Source organism: Podarcis muralis, chromosome 18, assembly GCF_964188315.1.
Source record: "Podarcis muralis chromosome 18, rPodMur119.hap1.1, whole genome shotgun sequence".
In the NCBI taxonomy this organism is placed as follows: Eukaryota; Metazoa; Chordata; class Lepidosauria; order Squamata; family Lacertidae; genus Podarcis; species Podarcis muralis.
In genome coordinates, this window is record NC_135672.1 from 6,814,720 (window position 1) to 6,835,657 (window position 20,938).

Consider the following 20,938-nt stretch of genomic DNA (forward strand, 5'->3'; position numbering starts at 1 on the left):
TTATAGTATACAACAGAAGGCACAAAAATATAAACAAAGAAAGATTAAACTTGGATATTCTATGTTACAAGTTCAAATTGATTCCATAAATTAACTCTGCAAGTCTTCCTTTAGTAGTCTGTCAAGGAATATGATCCACTCACAGTAATTCAGCAGAGCTCCTTTGCACCTAAGACTGCTACACCCAACTCATAATGCCTTGTCTTCAAAAGAAGAAGAGAAGAGTTTGGACTTGATATCCCACCTTTCACTCCCTTTAAGGAGTCTCAAAGCGGCTAACATTCTCCTTTCCCTTCCTCCCCCACAACAGACACCCTGTGAGGTGAGTGGGGCTGAGAGACTTCAGAGAAGTGTGACTACCCCAAGGTCACCCAGCAGCTGCATGTGGAGGAGTGGAGACGCGAACCCAGTTCCCTAGGGGAACTACCCCTAAGACTACCACTCTTAACCACTACACCACACTGGCTCTCACTTGCATTGCATGAGTGGAATGATTACATTTATCACAGCTCCCTCTTTTCATTAATCAAATCAACCCACAATGTATCTTGTCATGAAGTATAAAAAAATGATGATGATCCAGAGCTACAGTAAGTATGGTGCAAATTTAAGCTAAACAATTTCTTTGGTCAATGCTGGCTGAGAAAGAAACAAAGGTAGTGCATTCTGAATTACAAAGTAAATTGAGGTGGTTTGAGGAAGCCTCTAAGTCAGATTGCACCTCTGTGATGGATCGTGGAAGGCATCTCGAGTCTAACTGGAGACTCCCAAACTTTCTAAGTCACTCTGTAGCCTTGTCTGTCCCAAAAATACAGAACTGTGGTTTTGTTCATCTGAAGTCAATGGAGACTGGGGAAATGCTTAGAGCTCAAGATTGAGCTGGGAAGGATGGGGGAATCTTCATTTTGCCAAGCAGGTCTCTTTTAATCCCAGTGAATTATTTTTCCAACTCACTACAATCACAGTACTTTGAGGGTCCTGTGACTCCCCTTATGCAAGTCAATGGTGAAATCTTTATCACATACCCAAAACCTCATGGGGACAGAAGCCCACCTCTCAAGAACAACCCTCTGGGTAAGATGCACATTGCTAGGGGGGATGCATCTACCCCCATCCCTGTCTTCCATGAAGATTTATGTTACTTTATAGCTACTGTTCCCTGCCCCCTATCCGACTCTATGTCTATGGTTCTTCTGTACCTACCTCAAAACTACAAAGTTTGTTGAAGGAAAATCACTGCACCTATCATTCTAAAAACTGGTAGGCTTCAACCCCTCAGGTGGGATGCCCATGCCTGCAAATTGCTTCCAATTCTGACAGAAAATGAAAATTGTAGACTTTTTCTTCTTCTTCTTTTTTTTAAAAAAGCTTTAATGGACCCTGCACAAACTCCCCTGGGTGTATCTTACAATTTGGCAGAGTGGATCAACTCGAGAGGAGCTATGCCAGTACATTTCACCCATTTCCATAAAAAAGGGTGGGAAGTTACAATCATTTTTTGATTCCCCATTATGTTGAATAGGGAGAAAACAACACTTCTTTTTTAACAGATCTAATTCATTCTTGAATAACAGTACAAAGTGGAAAGACAGAGTGCGGCTCCAAAGTAGATCAGGCTGCTTCCCAAAGGTACAGATACAATTGCAATCTTTGACCAGTGTTTACCCCTACCAGAAACTATTTCCCCTACTTTTTCATGAAAATCTCACAAGCACTGCTTTCAAGGGTTGGTTAAACTAACATTTGCTTAGATCTTTCTTTGCTACATTTGATACATGCGATGTTTAAAGATGTAATATATCCCCCTTTTTTCTTTTCCAGTACCAATGGAAGATATACAATTTCAGCTTTCCTTCTCAGGACTATTACAGTATGTGGGCTAAAATGTCTTCACTGAGACACCTACTATTTGCACAGGGCTAGTTTAACATTTCATCTGCAACATACCAACAAAACCTACTGTAATACAGAGAATGTTCTTAATGTGCTCCTTAATGATTTCACATGGAGAGAACAGAAAAGAGTACATAAAAAAATAATAGCATGTCTTCCTCAATTCAAAGAATAAACAGTTCCAACTTCAAGTGTAGTTCCTTATTTTGGAGCCAGGATCCCATATCTACAAATCGTCATCCTCAATTAAATTAGAAATGGAACAGCAGTCAAGTTTAGAGAAAGTTATTCTAGAATTATCTAGCTATTTACATTTGTTGGTTTTCCAGAAACTTTTAAATTTTTGTTTCAATTTTTCCTGTGCAAATTAAGGTAATCTGCACCTGGCAATTTGCAGTTTGCACACAGAAAATCTCTGATGCTCTACAGTGTGATCTCATTTAGAATAAACAAAAAAAATTCCTTCCAGTAGCACCTTAAAGACCAACTAAGTTAGTTCTTGGTATGAGCTTTCGTGTGCATGCACACTTCTTCAGATACCTGAAGAAAGATACTTGAAGAATCTGAAGAATTGTGTGCATGCACACGCAAGCTCATACCAAGAACTAACTTAGTTGGTCTTTAAGGTGCTACTGGAAGGAAATTTTTTTGTTTTGACTATGGCAGACCAACACGGCTACCTATCTGTAACTCATTTAGAATGTTTGTTTTACTTGTGTTTAGAAAACAAAGCCAAAAACTCTGAAACTGCCAAGTTTGCCTAATACTGTATTTGCAATTGCCATCCATTCACTGTTACTAATGAAGCTAGGAAATGATTTTTTTTTATAAGGAAACATTTAACACTGGAGGAGGGTCCAGGAAAAAGAATCTGCCCACATTCTATGCTTGAAAAATAGGGGGCTACTGGTATCTTCAGTCTGACTAGCGTTTTCTTACAATAAAGTATTTTCAGACCTCTTATTGTAATGACAAAGGAGAAAGTAGGGTGTGATCTACAATCCAGTATAAAAAAACTGGCAGTGATCTATCACCCTCTGAAGTCATTTTAAGTAAGTAAGTAAATAAATAAATAAACAAACAAACAAACAAACAAACAAACAAACAAACAAATAAATAAATGGAACTTTATTTCACAGATACAGTAGTTATGTTTGGATATCACCATGACAGATCCAAATAGTTGTTAGATGGACAAGTACCGGTAAGTCAAACTATATTTTTATATTAGTTTACACAGATCTGAGGCGCGTGCCCCGGGCTTCTCCGTCTTTCCCCTACTGTTGCTTTAAATCTCAGCTGACTTCGAGTCAGCATCCCCAAGCCCTTACTCCACCTCTTTCCCCTGCTGTTGCGTTAAAGCCTTTCCCTTGCTCAAACTCATGGAGCGCTAAGGGGGCTTTCCCCCATGTGCTTTGTTATTTGCCTTCCTCGCTGTTTGGGGGGGTGCGCTCCTTTCTTATTCTTTTCCTTGCATTTGAACTAGCGGGCGAGCAGGCACAGAGCTTTTCGTTTCATGCCTCCCCCACCAACCACCACGTCCCCCTCATCCCACCACCGGTGCTCTACTCCCCCCCCCCCCAAGGTAAGCTGGCTTCAGAAGGAGGGAGGAGGAGGAGGAGCCTGCGATGGATCCCAGGATCTCCAAGTCAATAGCGATGGTAAATGTGGCATGCCAGGTACCAATATCTGTTTTACATCTTAAATCCTCCTGCTGTTGCCTCTTGCTCACCACTTTAGGAACACTGCTATATAATTTGAGTGTCTTCTTATAGGCCTCTTTTATTGGCACTACCAATGGTCATTATGAAGATCAGAAGCTTTGGCTTCCATCTTAGTTTAACCAGAGTTTAGCGGCTGTATGCCTGAAAACTAAACTATATCTAATCAACCCAAAACCATCCCAACTTCTTAAGCTATGGTTTGAGCTTCGTTTCTTTCAACGTTACATATTTAAAACCACTCACACTTTTTCAGGTTCAGCTGACATGACACAGTGTGGTTAATTAAAAACAGAAAGGAGAACCTGCAAACCCCTCACAGCCATGCAGAGTGAGCAGATGAGCCTGAGATTTGTTCTTGTAATGGTAAACTATGGTTGAGCAATATATCTGAACCATTCCACTGTAGAAGCTAGAGGGGATGGTTTATTAAGTAGAAAAGATGTGAAACTGATAGGTGCATATGCCATAGTGGGTGAAAAAGCATTTGTGCAGGGAAGCTAGGCAGGCACACCTAATGGATTGGATTTTGAGTATTTTGGACATGGGGAAAGCCTGACAAACATCCTTATGTTTCATGTATGGGACCCAGAGCCTCTTGGGCTTACCAATCATAAGGTCCGGGGTGAGCTCCCATTGCTCTGTTCCAGCTCCTGCCAACCTAGGAGTTCGAAAGCATACCAGCATGAGTAGATAAATAGGTACCACTGTGGCAGGAAGTTAAATGGCATTTCTGTGTGTTCTGGCTTCCATCACGGTGTTCCGTTGCACCAGAAGAGGTTTAGTCATGCTGGCCACATGACCTGAAAAGCTGTCTTCAGACAAACGCCAGCTCCCTCAGCCTGAAAGCAGAGATGAGTGCTGCACCCTATAATCGAGTTTGACAGGACTTAACCGCTCAGGGGTGCTTTACCTTTTTTACCTTTACTTATGTTTCATATGTGTATAGGTTTATATTTTGAAAGAAAAGCAAATTAGAGTTTTACCCACTAAAAACCGCAAGTGAGATATGCTGCTTGAGACAAATATGTAAATAGCTTTGATTTAGTTGTAAACACAGACAGTTAAAGCACCAAAAGTATCATCCTCAACAACACAGACCTCCTTCCCTCAACTGTGCACATGAGCAAAGTCATATTTACTTCACCTATTTTTAGAGCAGAGGAGTGGGAGAGGTGGTAGCAAATACATGATAAAATTAATGCCACTGTTGATTACATAAACAGTCCTCCCCCCCAAAAACCCGCTACCATAAAAATTACAAGCCTGCAATTATATCCTTCAGTGATTGATTGATTGATTGATTCATTCATTCATTCATTCATTCATTCAGTCTCTTTCTCTTCCTCCGCATTTTGACAATATACAAATGCAACCATTTTCTGTTCAGCGCCACAAGCTAGTCTAAAAGCCATTATTGTATTGTAGTGCCTCTCTAAACTCAACTTATTTGCACTCCTGGTCACAGGACATGCTTTCAGGCCCTCCAACAGTGGGTGTGACACACTGACCCAGATTCAGAGCTTTACTGCAGATGAATGCTAGCAAGTGAACAGCTGTGAGAAGAGAATAAGCAATTGTATAAAGAACTTGGGGGCAGGGAGAGAATTATCTAAAATGCTTCATAAAACCATCTTCAAAGAGGTCATCTTATAATAATCTTTACTACACCAAGAAACGTGGATTTAAAATAAAATCTTCACCCAACTATATAAATTGTATATAAACTATATATAATTCCATTTATGAAATAGCAAATTGTTTAATGTACAGCTGCTTGGAGGGTGGCATGCTATTCCAATAGCCAGGCAAATATCCTTAACCACCTACTATTGGACCACAGGACACAAATAAACCACACTGGGTAAAGTTAAGAATCCCTCCGTGAAGGAATAAACTAACCTCTTCACAGTGGTACCTCTGGATACAAACGCTTCTGGTTGTGCATGCGTCGGGTTACAAGCTGTGCTAACCTGGAAGTAGTTGCTCCCGGATGCGAACTTTGCCCCAGGATGCGAGGTAATGGCGCCTCATGTTAAGAACAGTTTCGGGATAAGAACAGACCTCCAGAACGAATTAAGTTCATATCCAGAGGTACCACTGTATTTTCTTGTTTCTATTATGGTATCATCTGCTTGCAATACTTACTTCCCCACCGTAGGGTTTAATGATGGGATAAGCTTGTGACATATTGAAATACTTTGTACTGAATATATTTCAATCAAAATTCTCAATTTTAACATTTATGTTTATTTCTTTAGTTTTTCTCTTCTCTTCATTTACAAGAAAATAGCTATAGCAAAAGAAAAGAAAAAAAGTAAATACAATTTATATTGAACAGCTTACAGAGAGCATGAGACACAAAACCAGACCTAAGTAAAAATAATATATACTGTATACACTAAAATTACTTTCAGGTCTTTCACAGGTCTAACAAAAAATTATCTTGGGAAAGTTGACTAATAAGAGACAGAGAAGGTTAAAAAAGAAAAGAAGGAAGACCACAAAAATGTAACATATCAATAATACTGTATTATTTGGATAAGATAGTAATGTTTGTTTCAGATTATTGTTTGACAAGGTTAATTACACTATTTCACTCGATAAAAGTATTTCACAATGATTTAGTAACTTAATGCCTTTGTGCAATGCCAGCTCCTGTTCTAAAAGTCCACTGTTGACATTATAGAGGTAAAAGACCCAGTTCTTCTTAATGTATATCACAGAAATGTAGAGTTGGAAGGGGCCTCAAGGGCGTCTAGCCCAAGCCCCTGCAATGCAGGAATCCCCCAGTTGTCCCTGGGTGGTCTTGATTCAACAACAGCCAAGTGCCAAGAGTCCCTTCAGCATCAGAGGGTGCGTGTTTGCAAAATGTAGTGGCACCTCCTTCTCCTTTAATCAATATTTAAAGGTATTTTCTGATTCAAATGCAAGAATGCACCTGAAAAATCAACTGCTTCAAAACTATGCTTCTATCATACGCACATGCATACTACTGTTATATTAACACTAAAGGTGTGGTTGTTCGTCTTAAAGTTTCCCAAATGCCCTAAGAACTCCCAATTTCCTATGGGGGTGTGGGTAACATCCAATACATATATTATTACAATAGCCTCTTTAAATTTTAAGTGGGAACACCGTGACAGTATTAGAAAGTGAGGTGTATAAGCTAGGAGCCAAATGGCTCCTGGAACCTGGGTTGCAGGTGCAAAAACAGAATGGGGAGTCACCAGTGCCTTTCCCCCCCCCCCCATGCAGCAGAGCACTTTCTATTTGTTTTTTCTAAACACATGAACTAATACACAATTCGCAGCAGTGACACATTGTTAATATCACATTTTTAATAGCAGATCTTAATTGGACACCACAAATAAAAATGGGAATCAGTCTCAGCAACAGTAACCAACCATAAGTATTTACAAATACTGGTATGTATATGTGCGCGCGCATGCGTGTAATGTAATGTTACACACACACACACTTCAGCAAGTACTGCAGTCACAGCTAAATGTGTCTATTATATCAACATTATTGGAAGAACAGCCCTAACAGCACAATCCTAACCATTTTTACACAGAAATAGATCCTACTGAATTCAAAAGGGCTTACACCCATGCAAAATAATTCATTATTTTTGAGCAGTACCTCTCCAATCGCAATACTGTATAACTTTTTTACAGGACTGCCTGTACAGTTGCACCTTCAAAATCCTGTTACATGAAAAGTTACATGAAAGGTTACCTGGCATGAGACACTTACCATGGCAAACTATGTAAATGTTGATGAATTTTGCATTTTAATATCCAGGATTTGAGAATCTCTTAAAACATTAAAAAGATTAAGGTAAGCACCATCCAATCCACCCTCTCTCCCTTGATGGGTGTTTTCTTGTGTATAAACAGCCAATGGGTCCCCGATATTAAAGAGTTTCCTCACAATACAACAAGGAGATGTCAGACTTTAATGTGTTTCTTTAAAATGCCACAATATTCCTCCTAATATTCCTCCCAAATAATGGGGGCTGGGGGAAGAGAGACCTCTCTAAAGCAGCCTTCTAAAGCAGCCTTCCAGTGCCTCATTACGTAAACAAGAAAGGAATACTCACAAAGTAAACGTGTTGAAACAACAAAACAACCTCCCCACTCTGCTTTGATTCCCTTCCCTCTCTCTGACCCCCAAAGCAAAGCTCATTTTGCTTAAAAGCACACCCATACACCCCTTCTCTTCTGAAATAAGGGGTGTGTGTGTCAATCCAGCCCTCTCCTATTCAGGAACCAAAAGCGAAGCTGAAAATGGGCCTCTGAACAGCAAAAGGCAGAGAGAGGTAAAAGCAGGAGTGCCAACTTGAATAAAATGGGGGGGGGGTAGGCACTGCCCTGCATAATCGACCACATGATGCCATGCATGCATGCACACCATTTGAATGGCAATGCCCATCAACTTGGGGGGGTGCCCCCCTCAAATATTTTATTGGGATGGTGTGGACCCAATAAAGGCTTCGGGGGAGTAGCATGGAAAGGGGATGAAAGCAGCTGCCCTGGCTCTCTTGCAGTGAAGAATTATTTCACTAGTAAATGGCGGAACTGGAAATCTCAACATGGTCACTAGGTGGTGCTGTTGAGTCACCGGAAAACAACTGGCGACAAGTTCTAATCCTACAACTGTGGTCCTCCTGAAAATGTGTAGAACGTAGATTGAAGTATGCTGCAGACTGCTTTATTTACAACTGTTTCAAGCTGTTAAGAAAAAGAGGCTGGAGTAGGTCAATATATAGGTGGACCATCTCTGGATCAAGCTCTCCTTCATTGGGCTCCAGCACATGAGGGAGCTATGGATGTCAGCTTCCTCACACGGTGGCCCAGCACTGCCAGCCGGCCACAGCTCCACTCCCAGGTCAGGCCTGACCCAGGGGCAGAAGCGGCAGGCTCCAGTGTGTGAGTGCACCGCCCCGGGCAGCAATAAGAGACACTATGCCCCTGTCTCCACCACAGGAGTTGCTTAGTGTTCAGACGTGCCTCCCCATCTTGTGTCCTTGAAAGCGTACAATACATTCTTCCTCTCTCTGCTATCTCCAGCCACTCAGAAAAAAGGTACACACTGATAATAATAAAGATGCCGCAGACTTTTTTCCTCATTGGTGGTGAGATGCTCACTTATTGTGTTGTTTGTATTGTTGAATGACTGGCCCAAGGACACCCAGTGAGCTTTCAGTGGGGATTTGAACCTTGGTCGCCCACTCTAACACTTAACCACTGCAACATCTCTGCTTTCTTTTGCAAATGACTAACCTCCCTCCCAGTATTTCCTCCCCCCTTTGCCCCTCTGCCTCTTCAACAAGAAAGTCAAACAAAAGAGAAAAGTGGTGATATTGGTAACATGAACCACTTTAAGTTGAGGGAAGAACAGTGAGCGCCGGAGGACCGGCTCCCTGCTGCAAGATCCTTTCTACCTGGCCTAGGGTGTGTGGCCCAGACTCACACGAACCTACAAGAGGCTCCTGGGAGGCCAGAGTAACATCTGCTTCTGTGAGTGCTGAAGGACCTGCTCCCTGCTGCAAGGTTCACTGGAACAAACTCTTGGGTTGGGGCGAGTGTTTAGGGGCTGTTAATGGTTTTACTGCTCCAGCTGCTGGAAAATGTTTTTAAACAGCTTTTAATCTGTGGAGCTTTAAATTTTGGTTGTTTTGTTTTGTTTTTATTGGGTTGGTTGGGGTCATTTTAATTTGTGTACAACTGTAAATTGTTTCTTTTTATTATTATTTTCTATTGGTTTATTGGTTTACTTTACTTTATACAGTGGTGCCCCGCAAGACGAATGCCTCGCAAGACGGAAAACCCGCTAGACGAAAGGGTTTTCCGTTTTTGAGTTGCTTCGCAAGACGATTTTCCCTATGGGCTTGCTTCGCAAGACGAAACATCTTGCTAGTCTTGCGATTCCCCCCCCCCCGCTTTTCCCCCCTTTTTCTAAGCCGCTAATAGCCTCTTAGCAGCTAAGCCGCTAAGCCTTTAATAGCCGCTAAGCCGCTAAAAGCGCTAATCCGCTTAGCCGCTAATAGGGTTGCTTCGCAAGACGAAAAAAACGCTAGATGAAGAGACTCGCGGAACGGATTCTTTTTGTCTTGCGAGGCACCACTGTAGTTGGCATAATATGTTTTGTTTTTAAGGGGAGAGGGTCAGGGCTGCCCCGGGAGTGGGCCCTAGCCAACAGAATGGCTGGTCCATTCTGACCTTACATTGACACGTCCTCCCACTAGTTCCAGCCTGATGGGTCATCATAAATGCGGTAGATGTCTATCTTGCCCTTTTGTGTGACAGACGAAAGAGATCTATGATGCTTATTCTAACTTTAGATTTACCATCCGTCATTTCAGTACATGTCAGACCAAAGATACTGTATGCCTGTATACAAAGATGCTGTAGAGCCAGTGTGATGTAGTGGTTAAGAGCAGTGGACTCGTAATCTGGGGAACCAGGTTCGCGTCTCCGCTCCTCCACATGCAGCAGCTGGGTGACCTTGGGCTAGTCACACTTCTCTGAAGTCTCTCAGCCCCACTCACCTCACAGAGTGTTTGTTGTCGGGGAGGAAGGGAAAGGAGATTGTTAGCTGTTTGAGACTCCTTAGGGTAGTGATAAAGCGTGATATCAAATCCAAACTCTTCTACCTAATAAGATGCCCTTGCAATCTGCTTTATATTGGATCTACCATACTGGCGGGCAGTGTCCGAACAGGAGAGCATCAATCCCACATTAGGAATCAAGTCATGGAAGTGCCTCTAGTTGAGCACTTTTGCCAGCTGATGAAGAATTGTCATTGAAACAGTTCGTTATCCTGGAAGAGCTGTTCTGTCTGCTGCTGTGCTCGGAGTACCCTATTGCTACGTTTGGAGCACCTATCATCGCATTTGTAGGATACTGACTGTGGAAAGGCATTTTGCCTCCATCTCAGTGATCTTTGATAGTGACTCACTACTCCTACATTCCTGTTCTTGGAACATTTATTTAATTCCTATTATTTGTGACTCCATGCACATATTATATGTCTTCTGTTTATGAATTTCGAAACAGTATAATGTTACAAATATTCTGTTAGTATATTATTAGCCGGCATGTTGCTTGTTGTTGTTCAGAACAGAATGGCTGAGGCAGGTTTCACAGAGGGGAGGCATTGGGACATTCAATCCCAATTACAGGCAGGAGGAAGAGTTACACTAGGGCGAGATTATGTCATTACCGAGGCAGCAACTTTAGTTGTCATCTGAAGACTATTCCTGCCTCCGGGTGTGCTCCTGACCAGAAGGATACAGGTATCAACAAGGGTGCCCCATATGACCTTAAGGTGCTGCTGTGCAATGTCAGGTCAATGATTCCTAAGACCACTGCCATCCATGACTCGATTGTGGATGGAGGAATTGACCTGGCATGTGTTACTGAGACCTGGTTGGACATGTTAGGTGGGCCTGTTCTTGCTTACTCACAGCAACCCAGGTCCTGTGGGCAGGTAGGGGGGTTTGCACTGATTTTTAGGATGTCATTAGTTTTCATCCGGCATCCTATTAGGGAGACCCAGTTTGCCGAGTGCACGTTCTGAAAGTTGGGCAATAGGGTTAGCGCAGGATTCCTTTTTTTTTTATAATATTTATTACTTTTCCAACCATTTAAACACTTACAAAAAAAAGAAAAGAACTATACAATACAAAACACTACATAACACTAACACATTAAACTAACAAAACAGAAGAAAAACAAACAAAAACAGTTTAAAACACCTCAAACATTTTTCAATATCTTATCTTTCATTCACTTATTTCAACGACCTCCTCACACCTCCCTTTTTGTATTCCACTTCTGTTAATTGTTTCAGCAATTCCTTTCCATCTTCCTGTTTTCTATCCTATAATTATCTTAACACATTCTAGCCTTGTTTTTTCCTTCAATATTCTATTAATCTATTTATACTTAATTCCTTATAACATTTCTACTAAAGCCATATAACTTCATTCCAACATTCTTCTAACATTCATTAATTTTACAATATTTCTGTAAATAGTCTTTAAACTTTTTCTAGTCTTCTTCCACCGACTCTTCTCCCTGGTCTCGGATTTTGCCAGTCAATTCCGCCAATTCCATATAGTCCATCAACTTCATCTGCCATTATCCAACACTTCAGTGTTTTCAAGAAGCAGCCATTCTCTCAGCCAGCAAAAAGCAGCTGGTTCACAACAAAGTTTAAGGTCTGGCAGGGCTAATCCACCTCCTTCAGGGTTAGCGCAGGATTCCTATTGGTGTACTGACCTCCCTGCTGCACCAAGGATTCCCTGCCTTGCCATGGCGGAGGCTGTTGTACACCTGAGCCATTTCGCACAGGATATTTTGATGATGAGATGGGAGTAATCATCCTCCCAACCGCCCCCCAGGCTGGGGGGTCTCTTTGGCAACACTCCAAAATAACCGCCATGAGCAAACGAACTCCTGTTTTTTAAGATGGTAATTCGGACTTAATTAACAGGCATGCTCTGAGTGAGGGGAGATAAACTTCTCTGCCAACTGATTCAGCCAGTGAGGAGCTAAAGGATTCGAGTGGAAGAGAGACTATCTTTACTATGGAACTGGTATGTCAGAACGGAAAGGGAGGGGAGGGGGAGTCTCCTTTGTTTCTTTTTGATATAATGTGTATTTGCTATTTTACTTGGCAAATCCTCCTGGAAAGTCTGAATTCCGATTATGTACGCAAGAGATACTGTACTGTAATACTGATCTAATTTTGATCTAATTATTAACTGTGTGGAAAAGATTTACGAATTTGCAAGTAGTTCTGATAGACCATTAAGAGCGGAAGATGGGAACTGAGGCTTCTAGCCAAAGTACAGGCCTATCTGTTCTAGTACGAGATGAAACGAAGGTTTGGACGTACACCTAGAACAACTGACAGAAAGCCAGATTTCCTCCATTTTGGGATGTGTTGTATTGGATAATTACTGACGTTAAGAAGTGAAAGTGAAAGACACGGAAGGAAATAAAACACCGACACAGAAACATACTGTTTTGATATAACTCGCTTGCTGGACGAATTCAGAGGCTGTGAAAACAAACTAAGGATTAATATTGGATTGAATTATGGGAACCACCTGGACTAATAAAGAAAGCAGTGCAAATGTGAGGTGATGGCAATCCTCCAACCTCAGAGCATAGGAAGTCAAACAAAGATTTATGATTTGGCTTAATATTTGGACTGTTAGATTATTTTATACAGTAATTCGGAATGTCTCTAATGTGGCCTTTATTGGATTATTAAATTGGAAAACTTAAGTATTACTTTTTTAAAAATGGATTCTCTGCCTGAGCTGCTTCAGGTCGTGTTGGATGTTCTCCTGGAGACACCTAGTCTGGTGGTTCTAGGGGATTCTAACATCCATGCTGTCCCTGAATAAATCTGGCCCTACTCATAGCCATGGGCATGTCTTAGATCTGGTGTTTACCTCTGTGGATGATCTGACATTAAGTTCCAGTGGAACAAAATAAATGCCATGGTCAGATCATTTCCTGGTGCAACTAGACTTCTCTGCAACCCTTCCCCTCCGCAGGGAGGTGGGACCAATTTGAATTGTTTGCCCCCACCAGTTAATGGATCCAAATGGCTTCCAGAGAGTGTTGAGGGATATATTATTCCATATTGATGGCCTCTCAGCTGATTCCCTGGTGGCTTACTGGAATATGGAGCTAACAAGGGCTATTAACTGTGTGGCTCTGAAGTGCCCTCTCCAATTGCATGGAGCCTGAATGGCCCTGTAGTTTTCCCCAGAGGTGAGGGTGATGAAACATTTGCTGAAATGGTTAGAGTAGCAGTGGCAAAAATAAACCTCACTCTAAATCGGACCAAACAAGAATTAAGAGTTCAATGTTGAGCCTACCAAGTGGCGATAGTGATGGCAAAGAGGATATTCTTCGCCACCTCTATTGCATTTGCGGAAAACAGGTCCAGGAGACTCTTTCAGGTTGTTCATAGTCTAACAGAACCACCTTTTCCATCAGTGCCCAAAAAAGATCACTTGTAAGAATTTTGCAGTTTTTTGCAGCTATAATCACTCAAGATTTGGAAAAAGCTAGATGCCACTGTAGTAGCAGGGCCAAGGCAGGAGAGTGCCAGAGACCTGTGTCTGGTCAAGTTGTATGGGATCAATTTCAACCTGTTACCACAGTGGATCTGAACAGGCTTCTTGGGCAAGTAAAACTGACCACCTTGATCCTTACCCATCCTGGCTCTTAAAAGCGAGACAGGCAGGGCTGGGCAATGGATTCTGTAGGGTGGTGAATGCTCCCCTCTCTGAGGAATTTTCCATGGGCCCCTTTAAAGAAGCTATCATCAAACCGCTTCTTTAAAAAAAGAGTTCCTTGGAGGAAAGGTGGAACATAAATGAAGGAAATAGATAACAGTCACAATACTATGCACTAGCCCAGTTGGTTAGAGTGTGGTGCTGATAATGCCAAGGTTGCAGTTTTGACCCAATAAGGGATAACTGCATTGCAGGGGGTTGGACTAGATGATACTCAGGGTGCCCTCCAACTCCATGAGTCTATTCTATTCCCAGCAGCAAAGTAAAAAGCACAAATATAACTCTAGAAACAAGAGACAATGCCAACAAATGTTCCCACAACAACCCTGGCAATTCTGTTGCCACCCACCAATCAAGACATTGGGCCCTGACCATTTTAGGCTATGCATAGCATGCAGTTGTAGTGCAGTATGTTAGTGGGTGGCACATTGGGACACAGAGCCTAGGGCTTGCCGATCAGAAGGTTGGAGGTTCGAATCCCCGCAACGGAGTAAGCTCCCATTGTTCGGTCCCAGCTCCTGTCAACCTAGCTGTTCAAAAGCATGTCAAGTGCAAGTAGATAAATAGGTACCACTCTGGCGGGAAGGTAAACGGCGTTTCCGTGCACTGCTCTGGTTCACCAGAAGTGGCTTAGTCATACTGGCCACATGACCCGGAAGCTGTCTGCGGACAAATGCCGGCTCCCTCGGCCTAGAGAGCGAGATGAGCGCACAACCCTAGAGTCATTCGCGATTGAACCTAACGGTCAGGGGTACCTTTACCTTTATGTTAGCTCTAGCATCATATAAGCATTGATCTTCAGGCAAAGGTACAGCTATTGAAAATGTGCATCAGTGACTGTGCAGGTAATGGAAAGATTTTTTGGTCAGTTCCCTATCTGACCATCTGTATTTTATTTCTATTTACATCTATATATACTATAAAACATACAGTGGTGCCCCGCAAGACGAATGCCTCGCAAGACGGAAAACCCGCTAGACGAAAGGGTTTTCCGTTTTGGAGATGCTTCACAAAACGAATTTCCTATGGGCTTGCTTCGCAAGATGAAAATGTCTTGCGAGTTCCTGCAGGGTTTTTTTCATTCCCCCCCCCCCTTTTTCCCAAGCCGCTTATCAGCTGCTCCGCTAAGCCGCTAAACAGCTGCTCCGCTAAGCCGCTAAACAGCTGATCGCTAAGCCGCTTAACAGCTGATCCGCTAAGCTGCTAAGCCGCTTATCAGCTGATCCGCTAAGCCGCTTATCAGCTGATCCGCTAAGCCCGCTAAGCCGCTAATAGCGCTAATTCGCTAATGGGCTTGCTTCGCAAGATGAAAAAACCGCAAGACGAAGAGACTCGCGGAACGGATTCTTTTCGTCTTGCGAGGCACCACTGTACTCAGTTTTTCTTTATACAGTAAATTAAGCTCACAGAGGCTTACAAAAAGTTCAGTAAACACAGGAAAACAGTCAAAATTCCAAAAAAATAAATTTCAGGTAAGAAAACCAGGTGCAAAATAAAAATAGGGAGACAGAAATTTCACCCACACTAAAAATTTGGCAAATGAAAAAAGTTCTTAACTGCTTGCTTGACACTTAAAAACAAGTGTTGCAACCAAAGGTCCCTAGAGAGCCTGGGTATTGCAAATGAATAAAGGCTAGGGCTTCAAAGGAAGAATTAGGAACAAATGTTTCTTTTGTATTGCAGAAGTTAATTGAAGTTCAAATCACCTGTAGTGGACTCCATCCACTTGTCAAAGTGGTCTGTGGAAAGTTGGCCATTTCTGGATCTGGCCTTCTGACTAGGTCAACTTGCCCTATGGGAAACTTTGCTGGATCTTTTTCGTCATATCAGGAAAGTGACCTTCACCTCTACACACACAACTCCAGACAGACTGATTTCATATTCTGCAAAGCATTTGCTTCAATATATATAAAGTAAAATGTTTAATTTTTTTAAATGGATGAGTCTTTTTTTCCAAAAATGCAAGTCTTACACTGTAAAACAAAAGACACTATCTAACCACACTGGATATGCTTGTGTGCTCTCTCTTCCTTTTTATTTGTTCGTTAACAGCAACAGCTGTGTAGTTAATAATATTTTTCTAGTCGGATGCTCTACTGTGTTACTGTAAACTGGGTGCTGGCATTTAGTTGGCCATAATTAGGCTCAAAGTTTAGACCTCAGGAGTGTGGCTTTTGAAGGGCTTGTATCAATTACATACCGAGAGCAGGATGTATTTTGCTGCTCTTAAAGTGCCAACCTGGATCTTACTAAAATATGTCACATTATCTAAGGTATCTAAGAATTAAGTTTCTCCCACTGTTCCTTCATTTATCTCAAAAGTTGTTGCTTACTCATCTGCCTGTGAAGCGTCTTGTGGCTCAGAGTTACACTTGAGTTGCTGGGTTGGCAGCAGCATTAGAAACCAGGCACATTTTGTGACTGGTGTGGGTCTAATTACAACCACGTGGAGATCTCTGGATGCCAGGTTAGCTAGCAACTGACATCTCTATCTGGTTGGTCCCTCCAGTAGGGCTGGGCAATAACTGGTTTTCAACATTGCGCTATATCACCAGCTAAACATCACAATATACCAATATATCACGATGTCTGAAATAAGGATGGAACTATGTAGCCGTATTAACTGGCTTCACAATTTTTCCTGTATCAGGATTCTTGCCAGTGCCTGAACTTGTGAATTGCTGCCCCCTGATTGAAGCTGGGGAGAGCTGAGCCGGCAGAGTTAACAGGGACTGCAGGAATCGAAAGAAGCATTCACAGTTTTTCCCCACATTGTGATTTTTGCACAGCACACACACATTTGTGATATACTGTATTGCCAGGTCAAAAATTATGAAACCAACATTACGATATGGACTTCAAACCAGTTTTGGACGATAAATTGACATATCACACAGCCCTATCCTCCAGCTTTCTGAAGCAGGTAAGCAGAAGAATTTATTTATCGCATGTACATCTGAAGAGAAACCAGCTGCCACATTTAGTGGGCAGTCACTTTGAAGATGTCAAAGGGGGATTGGACAAATTAATAGATTATAAATTTGTCAGTGGCTACAAGCAGTGTTAGAAATTCAGATATAAAAGCCGAGTGCCAAATGGCTCCTTAAGCCGTATTTTTCAATATGACTTTTTGGTTCCTAAAAACCATTCTGATTGTGCAGATAAAAGATAACTGATAGAATTCTCTAGGATGCGGTATTAGTGTGTGAAAACAGTCAGGATCTAATGATCCCTAGGTATACACCTCCAGATAGTGGAGATGTCAGGCGCCATCCTGGCACCTTCACTTGATCGCAAGTGGTCAATAGCCAGGTGCAAAATGCAGCTGGTGCCTTGCAAATCTCAAATGCAGCTCCCAGATAGCACCCAGCTGGTACTTGTTGACCACACTTCAGTGAGAAATAAAGTTGTGAAGTTGCTTTCACTTTCAGTCACTTATGTAATAACATGGGTGAGAAGGGAGAAGAGGGGTCTCTTTTGGCTATAGTACATAGTGTCAGAACATTGTGAGCAGGCTTTCCTACCTTCCCATCTCCAAATAAGACAAACTGCTGTAAACTCTTTCTATAATAGTACAGATGAGGAGGTCCCCAGATTAAGCCTGTTGCTTCTGCTACACAAAGACAAGAATCTTGTGGTTTCACTCTCTCCAATTTATTATCATCGTCATTGTTTTATTAATTGCCTTGTGCAATGTACAAAACAGCAAAAAAATTACACACAAATAGCAGATACTTTTAGAACAAAACTAAAACAACACAATATAGACTACTATCGTCATCAATTTACATAATACATCGCCAGATTTACATTCACCACACTAACAGTGAGGACAAAAAGACCCACAGGCAACTTGAAAAAGAGTAACAATCTCAAATACAATTATTATAAATAAGGTAAAAAGGTAAAGGACCCTGGACAGTTAAGTCCAGTCAAAAGCGACTATAGAGTGCAGCGCTCAACTCGCTTTTCAGGCCAAGGTAGCCGGTGTTTGTCAAAGGAGACTCACTGAAATTAACTGATCCAAATTCGCCGTGCTTTTTAATTTCAGTGGGTCTGCTCCGAATATGAGTGGATACAACCCATAAAAAAGCAACAATTACCATTTAAACCATTAACTTTTAACAAACTGTTCTGCTCAGACTAGGACCACTATTAAAGAACCAAGTTAGCCATCTTCACTTATTTCAATGGATCTCTACTATGACTATGATGCACTCTATTCATTGTGTTTTATACATATCCAAGTTTCAATCAGACCTATTGAAATGATAGGCCCAAAGCTAGTAACATTCATTCATTTCCATGGGTCTACACTGACTAACACTGGATACAACTTAATATTATATAACACCCGTGTCCAGCTAAATTCCATTCAAGAGCAGACCCCCTGAAGTGAACAGGACACATTAGACACTTTTGAGTTGCCCAGGTTAAAAGAAAAACAACAACCAATAAATTCAATAAATAATTTGGTGAGTATACCCAGAGTAGGACTTGGTTTGATATATACATGTGTGTGTTGATGGAACAGAGGCAGTAAGTTGAGACATTTGGGATTCAATAATATGCTATTATATTTATACATAAATGTGTATATATTAGTATATATTTGCCATTATATATGTGCGGGTTTTTTGGTGTGTGTATAGGGATATGTGTGTGTGTATCCCTATTATATGTGTGCATGTGTGTTTGTGTATGCAATTTGCCTCTTATTGATGTGCATGTATCCCTATCATATATATGTGTGCATGTGTTTGTGTATGCAATGTGCCTCTTATTTGTGTGTGCGTGGGCATGTGTGTGTGTGCATGCAATTTGCCTATTTATATATGTGTGCATGTGTTTGTGCATGCAAGTCGCCTCTTATTTATGTGTGCATGTGCATGTGTTTGTGCATGCAAGTCGCCTCTTATTTATGTGTGTGCATGTGTTTGTGCACGCGATCTGCCTTATTTATGTGTGCGTGTGCATATGTTTGTGCATGCAATTTGCCTTATTTATGTGTGCGTGCATGTGTTTGTGCATGCGATCTGCCTTATTTATGTGTGTGTGTGCATGTGTTTGTGCATGCAATTCGCCTCTTATTTATGTTTGCTTGTGTGCATGTGTGTTTGTGCATGCAAGTCGCCTCTTATTTATGTGTGTGCATGTGTTTGTGCACGCGATCTGCCTTATTTATGTGTGCGTGTGCATATGTTTGTGCATGCAATTTGCCTTATTTATGTGTGTGTGCATGTGTTTGTGCATGCGATCTGCCTTATTCATGTGTGTGCATGTGTTTGTGCATGCAATTCGCCTCTTATTTATGTTTGCTTGTGTGCATGTGTGTTTGTGCATGCAATTCGCCTCTTATTTATGTGTGCGTGTGTGCATGTGTGTTTGTGCATGCAATTCGCCTTCTATATGTCTGTGTGTGTGTGTGTGTGTGTGCAGGTATCTACTGACCTGCTATTGACTCCTGAACTCTCCTCCAAGACTGGAAATACATACTGTACAACCCTCAAAACACCCCACAAACAATAATACAAAGAGGCAAGCGGGTCTCTCCTAGTCACGCCAGAGCGTGACCCAGTGCTGCAAAACCCACTTCTCCCTCACATATGTTTTATTTGCAAAGTAGGGGGGAAGGCAGCGCAGTCACTTTCGACACTGATCTCCCCCTCCCTGCTCACCCAAAACTTGTGATTTGAGGGAGCGGGGGGGGGAGTCCCATGAGGGAAGCGGTCCCCGCGCCCCTTCCTCCTGAGGTAAAAAGAACGAGCGACCCCGAGCGCCTCCCTCACAGAAGGAGCTACGCACGGCGTTGTGAGGCGGGGCTTCCGTTCCGAGGCGGCGGCGGCGGCGGCGGCGGCGGCGGCGGAATCCCCTCCCTCCCCTCCCCCAGTAGGCCCGGCCCCCTTCCCCTGAGGTAAAATAAGACATAAAGCGATAACGCCCCCCCCCTCCTCCTCCTTCCGTCGCGATAATGAGCGACACCTCCACACACGCCGCCCCCCCCCGCCGTCGCAAGGCCCTTACCACACTCGCCAACACTCTCGGCCTTCCCGGGGCTGGCGACCACCACGACGACGACGCTGCCGCCGCCTTAGCGGCCTCCAACGGGTCTCCTCGGAGGCAGGTCCGGGGGTGAAGCAGTTGGGGCTGAGGGATGGGGGGGGGAGGGGCGCCTCCGCCAGCGGCCGTTGCCAATCTTCTCCTCCTCCAACGGCCGAGGAGGTCCCGCCCTCCGCCGCGCGCGAGATTGGCTGGCCGGCTGGCGAGTGAAGGGCAGGCTCGAGGACCAACTCCGGGGGGGAAGGGGGAGGAAAACACCGCCGCGGTTGGCCACGCCTCCTTCTCGCTCTCCATCAAGCCACGCCCCTTTCTCTCTTTTTTTTTCTGGTTCAGCCCAATGGCAAGAGCTCTCGAGCCTTTCCCCCGCCCTCTCCCTTTCCCACTCCGGTATTGGTTGAGCCGCAGGACCAATGAGGAAGGCGGGGGAAGGAGGTCAGTGGCAAGCTCCGCTTCTGATTGGGTAGAGGGCGAGGCTTAAGGTAGCCCACGGGACACGCCCTTTTCTGGGTCCTCCTCCTCCTCCTCGCACTGGGCTGGATGGGAAAGCCAGCACCGGCGGCCTACGTGAGGACGTGCACACACAATCAGCGTGCAGGAGGAGGAGGGGGCTGCAGGGTTATGGGAACCAATGAGGGAGGGGCCGGTGGGCCGGCTGGCTGCTTTTCCAGCATCGCGGGCGCCCCGGAGGGGAGGGGAGAATTGGTTTGCAAATTAGATCAAAAGAAGATCTGCACCCTTTCCCCACTAATCTCTCCAATTCACCTCCCGCAATCTGCACCCCACACCCTTGGCACAATGCATTGTTATTCAAAAGAGTTCTATGAGCAAGGAGCGGGCAATGTAAATATCAATGGGGGCCGAAGGTCACTACAGTACTGCAAATCATAAAAGCATGCTTTTGAGGCTGCCGGGAGGGGATCTTGGGCTTGGGGAC

At 43.2% G+C, this 20,938-nt stretch overlaps 1 protein-coding gene across 3 annotated transcripts in view; it reads right to left on the bottom strand.

The window, feature by feature from the left end:
• Positions 1 to 20,539, bottom strand: part of KDM4B (lysine demethylase 4B) — a 192,848-nt gene extending 172,309 nt beyond the window's left edge. The window contains exon 1 of one of the 3 annotated variants that reach the window (XR_003704470.2): positions 19,969 to 20,257. The gene's annotated coding sequence lies outside the window, so the exon portion shown is untranslated. Of the gene's footprint in view, positions 1 to 19,968 lie in introns of all 3 variants that reach the window. The other 2 variants (XM_028713805.2, XM_028713806.2) reach the window with 2 other exon arrangements.
• Between the last annotated feature and the right edge of the window lie 399 nt (positions 20,540 to 20,938).